The sequence below is a fragment of the Oncorhynchus masou genome, chromosome 18 (genome assembly GCF_036934945.1).
Source record: "Oncorhynchus masou masou isolate Uvic2021 chromosome 18, UVic_Omas_1.1, whole genome shotgun sequence".
Taxonomy (NCBI): Eukaryota; Metazoa; Chordata; class Actinopteri; order Salmoniformes; family Salmonidae; genus Oncorhynchus; species Oncorhynchus masou.
Window position 1 is genome coordinate 40762114 of NC_088229.1, and position 6073 is coordinate 40768186.

Here is a 6073-nt window from a genome sequence, read left to right on the forward strand (position 1 = left end):
GTGTGTGGAGTTCCAAGAAAATAAGTGAGTGTGATGTGCCCCTCTGTGTCAATGCTGAAATGCCATAAATGCGTATGAAAATAAAGACCCCTTGGGATCTAAAATGAGGGTGGAGTGCCCTCTTGTGTCTCCTTTTTGTCCGTTTGAGGATGCTCCAGTCACCCCTGGTGGAGGATCTTGGAACATGGCCATTTAAGTCAGCAGAGGTTGACAAAAACATTCAAGGTATTGGTGCTATGTTGGGTGATATCTTGAATACCAGACAGGTGTTGGGGTACAGAATGAAATGGGGTAAACTGAACAGGTTGAACTTGTTGAGCACACTTCAAAAAAGGGGTTCTAACAGGGTTCTTTGGCTGTCACCAAAGGAGAACCCCTTTGGGTTCCACATAGAACCCTCTGTGGAATGGAACCTTGGCACTGAAGGCATTCTACCTGTAACAAAAAAGGGTTCTTTAAAGTGTTCTCATATGGGGACAGCAGAATAATAATTTTAGATTCTAGATACCACCTTTTTTTCTACGAGTGTAGGCCTATACGGTGGTGGTTCAGTTGTTTTCTGTAAAAAATAAAATAATAAAATGTTTAATTGGGGTGGTGAGTTAAGATAATCAGAAATACTATGAAACATCCCCACTTTTAGCACACATTTGCAAGCAGGCAAAGTAGACTACTCCTATGCCTGCTGGGACATGAGAGATCACTCAACGTTGACAGGACCACCCAAAAAATACATGCTCACATGCAAACAAAAGGCGATAAAGAAATTGACAAAACAATTAAGAAATTGACAACATTTGTAAATGTTCTGAGATAAAACAAAACTTGTTGATCAAGTGTAGCAGCTTGAATTGCATGAACAGAAATGACCGTAAATCAACATTGTAGATTATAAAAGACTGGAGTTAACTTTGAACCTTTACTGCTGGTGATATAGATAACGGGGAATTGATCAACATGAACAAACAAAGGGTAGCCTAAATAATTCACACGATGACACAATAAATATGCACGTTTGTCGGGAGACAGAAACATGCCTTTGGTGCGTCTTCACCACACACCCATTCCCTCCCATTTTTTTATTAAACTCAATACATAGCCTAATATTTACAAGGAATAGTCCTAGGGGTGACCTTAACGTTGTGAGGTATAAAGCAATAGTCGTTTGTGGAAAACAAATGAAACATCAAATGTCCCATGCAGGAGCATCGATTTTTATTTTTACAGATGCCCGTTTAATTATAAAAAGCAGAAGATAGTACATATCATTAATCATAATGGTTAGCCTATGCACACTTATCGGAAAACATTCAACCTTATTAATAGGACTACATTTAGCATAATTGGGAACACAGGGCTGAGAGGAGAAGTCAAAGGATCCTAGTCAGGCTATCGTTAGTCAAATCCGGATTTAATATAGGCCCTCCTGTGTATCAAATCTGTGGGCTAAAATGACAAAAATATAGCTGAAATATTCAGGCTTTATCATGATCTGTGATCAACGTCGTCTGGGATGTTTTTGGTTCCGTTTAAGCTAAGGTTATGCGTAAGAACACACCTGTACTCAAATGAATATCCTGATTCAATGCGATTATCCTAAAAAAAGAATGTGCTCGAATACGCATACCTACTATTTGTGACGTAGTTGAGCATGTAGTGTATTTATTGGTCATGGTATGGCTATATTTAGTATGCCAAAAGTTCCCGGAAATCATACTAAATTCTCCAAGGTAAGAAGAAAACACGCAGTGGACACTATTTCCGTGCTTTTATGGCCCATAATGCAATTCTTCAGAAAATGAACGTGGTTTCACAACGTTTTCAGATTGGAACAAAATATGTAGCCGAAGTTCGACGAGGGCAGATAAAACATTCATTGCTTTAACTAATTATGACAAATGTTAAGAAAATGTTGAGCAATGTAATAAAGTAATGTTGGCTGAAAATGGGTTAGCTACGCTATCTTTACGAACCGCATAGCATTACAGCAGTATGTACCGCCTGTATATTAGCTAGTTACCTATTAATATATCGAACTTGCCAGGCAGTGTTAACTGTGTGCTATCTAACTAATTAACGTTACCCAACGTTTATTGACTTGCTTATTCACGTAATTCTTAGCTACGTGGTATAGTCGTTGTGCGTTCTCAATGGACATAGTTAATTCTGTCTATCTACTTCGATTTCAGAGCACTCTCGTCTGAGTGTGCCAGAGTGCAGAATAACTGACGGATTTGCGTATGCTCCATACCCGTTGAATATGGCGGGTGTCAATAAACGTCAGCAAAAAAAGCGTAATTAAAATTGTTGCCAGCAGCACAGTTACAGTCACCAAAGCTCTGAATAACATGACATCAGCCTAAACAGCGCTGCCAGGAGGAGTAAAATGGTCAGTGTTCTTTCATTTGTGTCTGGAAGTAGCTAGCCAATGTTAGCCAGTTAGCTGGGGGTGCTTGACTGCCTTTGTGAGGTCAGAACGCTGAGATCAAAATCTACTCGGTCAGAGCGTCCAGTATGCGATCCGAGAGTTTACACTCAGAATTTACTAAATGGACTATCTGACAACGTTTTGGATTTACGAACGCCCAGAGCTCACTATTGTACTTTAGATTGAATTTACGAACACACCAGAAATCGTGAAACGTCTCGCTCGTCATTTGTTACGCAAACAAGCTAGCAAGAGGTTGCATAGCAACAGCATCGACTTCCGGGTGACAGGCGAAGCGCTAGTACGCTCAACTGAAATGATACCAATGGTTTACAGTATACTAAACTTAACTAATAGTATGAATTTAGTATGTTAGTATGAGTATTCGAACACAGCTAATGTGTTTATCTGTTAATATGTTTGGTCTATGAATAGATCCATACCGCTTCTGTCTTGTTGCTATAGGCATAGCCACTAATATTCTACATTGCCTAGCATTTAAAACAACCTTATTTTACGTGGGATAATGACACTTGCTTTACATTTAAAAGTGAATGTTTTCATAAGCCTATAGGTCAAAAAGAATTCTGAGTTCCCAGTTGTCTTGATTGCCGAGTTCAGAGTTGTTTTGAACTCGACAGTAGAGACCGAGACATATTTTTTTTTAAAGGTGATATGCATATTCTAGCTAAATCGACAAATTCAATTGATTAGATTACTCTGGCAATGAAAAATATATATACAAAATAATGAAGATATTTGGTAAGATATTTAATAATAAACTAAATTGACAATCAAACTAACACATGATGCGTAAGTGTGGCGTGTACATGACGTGAACGCAGGATGTACACGTAGATGTTTTTAAGGCGTTCAAGGTGAGATCTTTCATAATAGACTTACATGCAAACTGACACGTGATGTGTCAGTGTCACGTGTACGTGATATGAACGTGATGTGAACACGTTAGAAGAAAACTTGTCTCCATTGACAGTCCATGTTAATTCATTGCGGTATCTTATGGCGCTAGGAATAAGTTAGGTGACTTGGTGAGAGGTTTCAGTAGCTTCACTAGGCTGAATTCTGGCCTGAATCACTCCCCATACACACCACTCACTCACACAGCCTGCCTCACACTGCCTGATAGTCAGCAGAAAGTCACAGCAAAATACTGTATATATATTTTTAAGAGAAAATGCCATGTTGGCCATGGTGCAACTTTGAAGTCGCCCAAAAACAAGCGACCTGCGACCTATACATTTTTTACCTGCGACATCTTTTTCAAAGTAGCCAAATTAATCAGGAAAATCACAGACAAGACAACTCTGTCGATATTACAGTATTTTTTCAAATACTTTTGTGCAATTTTCACAAGTATGTGGTATATTTCCAAAATGCTTACAACATTCAAAACAGATCTTTACAAAGGCAGTTGTTTGAAGTACAACACACACTATCATGAAGTCAGTTTTTCACCAAACTTAATCAGTTTAATCTAGAAATACATGTTCATATAAGGCAATGATGGGCAACTTTGATGGGAGTGGGCGTCACAAAAAATCAGAACTCATCATGGGCAGCAGTGGCTTGCGGGTTTGCATCAATGGTTTATATTAACACTAGATTTAGTTGTGTTGAAGCCACCGTGCCTCCATCTTGGCACTCCCACTTTGTAATTAATTTTTAGGAAGCTATAGGTATGCATTTATTAATGTCTACATTTAGTATATTACAGACACCTTAATGCATACTTTAAGCTAATTTCCTCAATTCCTCTGTGGCTCTCATGCTCTCTGGTGAATAATTTAGAATGATTTTCTTTCTTTTTGTATAGACAAAAATAATTCTATAAATTTTGGCAAATTTATTTCAATTTACTTTAGGGGAAACTTAGCCTATTGGACACACATGGTGTTTGGGAGCGCATGGGCACCACCATTGAGGCCATCTCCGTTTTCTTTGTCTATTCCTATGAGTTGGTAAACAAACTGAAAATGTGCATACTGCCACCAGGAGTGTGTTGTTTTTAACAGGTATAAAGCCATGGTTGGTAATGTACTGACACCTGTAGTACTGGGATGTTTGCTCACAAGTATAATTCAATGGCTGGTCCATCCTGATGACCTGGATGGAATTATGTGATCCTTCCTTAACCGAAAGGAAATCCCACCCAGTTGACTACTTCAAAATGGAGAAAGTCAACGGCGATGACCTTGCTAAAACAGTCTTTCGGTCACGAGAGCCAAGAGATCAGATTGTGTTGTTGTTGCTGTTCACACATTAGGGAAAAGATCCGATAAGTATCAGATATGCAAATAATTGTCAAAAAAATATCTTAATTGGGCTGCCTGTGTAAACTCATCCCTTATGTGTACATGTGTCAGTGGTATCCACTATCAAGAGGCTGCTACTGCTCATTATCTATCCTGTAGACACTTTACCCCATACCTACAAAGCATTCGGAAAGTCCTTCACTTTTTCCACATTTTGTTACGTAATATCTTTATTCAAAAATTGATTAAAAAGTTTTGTTCCTCAATCTACACACAACACCCCATAATGACAAAGCAATAACAGGTTTAGACATTTTAGCACAAAACAAAAAACAAATCATATTTACATACAGTACCAGCCAAAAGTATCTATTTTTTCCAGGATTTTTCAAATAGGGTTATCTTCTGTACACCATCCCTACCTTGTCACAACATAACAGATTTGTCTCAAATACATTAAGTAGTAAATTCCACAAATTAACTTTTAACAAGGCACACCTGGAACCTCATGAACCAGCTTGAGAGAATTCCAAGAGTGTGCAAAGCTGTCATCAAGGCAAAGGGTGGCTACTTTGAAGATTCTCAAATATAAAATGTATTTTGATTTGTTTAACACTTGATTACTACATGATTCTATATGGTTATTTTATAGTTGGTCTTCTATTATTCTACAATGTAGAAAATAGTCTAAATAAAAACCCTTAAATGTAGGCGTCCAAACTTTTGACTGGTACTGTAAGTATTCCGTACTTTGTTGAAGTCTTCTTGGGTATGACGTTACAAGCTTGGCACACCTGTATTTGGGGAGTTTCTCCCATTCTTTTCTGCAGATCCTCTTAAGCTCTGTCAGGTTGGATGGGGAGCATCGCTGCACAGCTATTTTCAGGTCTCTCCAGAAATGTTTGATCGGGTTCAAGTCTGGGCTCTGAATGTCCTTGAGTGGCCCAGCCAGAGACTTGTCCCGAAGCCACTCCTGCGTTGTCCTGTTGGCAGGTGAACCTTTGTCCCAGTCTGAGGTCCTGAGCGCTCTAGAGCAGGTTTTCATCAAGGATCTCTCTGTACTTTGCTCCATTCATATTTCCCTCGATCCTGACTAGTCTCCCAGTCCCTGCCGCTGAAAAACATCTTCACAGCATGATGCTGCCACCACCACGCTTCACCGTAAGGATGGTTCCAGGTTCCCTCCAGACGTGACTTTTGGCATTCAGGCTAAGGAGTTCAATCTTGGTTTCATCAGACCAGAAAATCCAGTCTCAGAGCTCTACGGACAATTCCTTCAACCTCATGGCTTAGTTTTTGCTCTGACATGCACTGTCAACTGTGGGACCTTTTTATATAGAGGTGTGTGCCTTTTTAAATCATGTCCAATCAA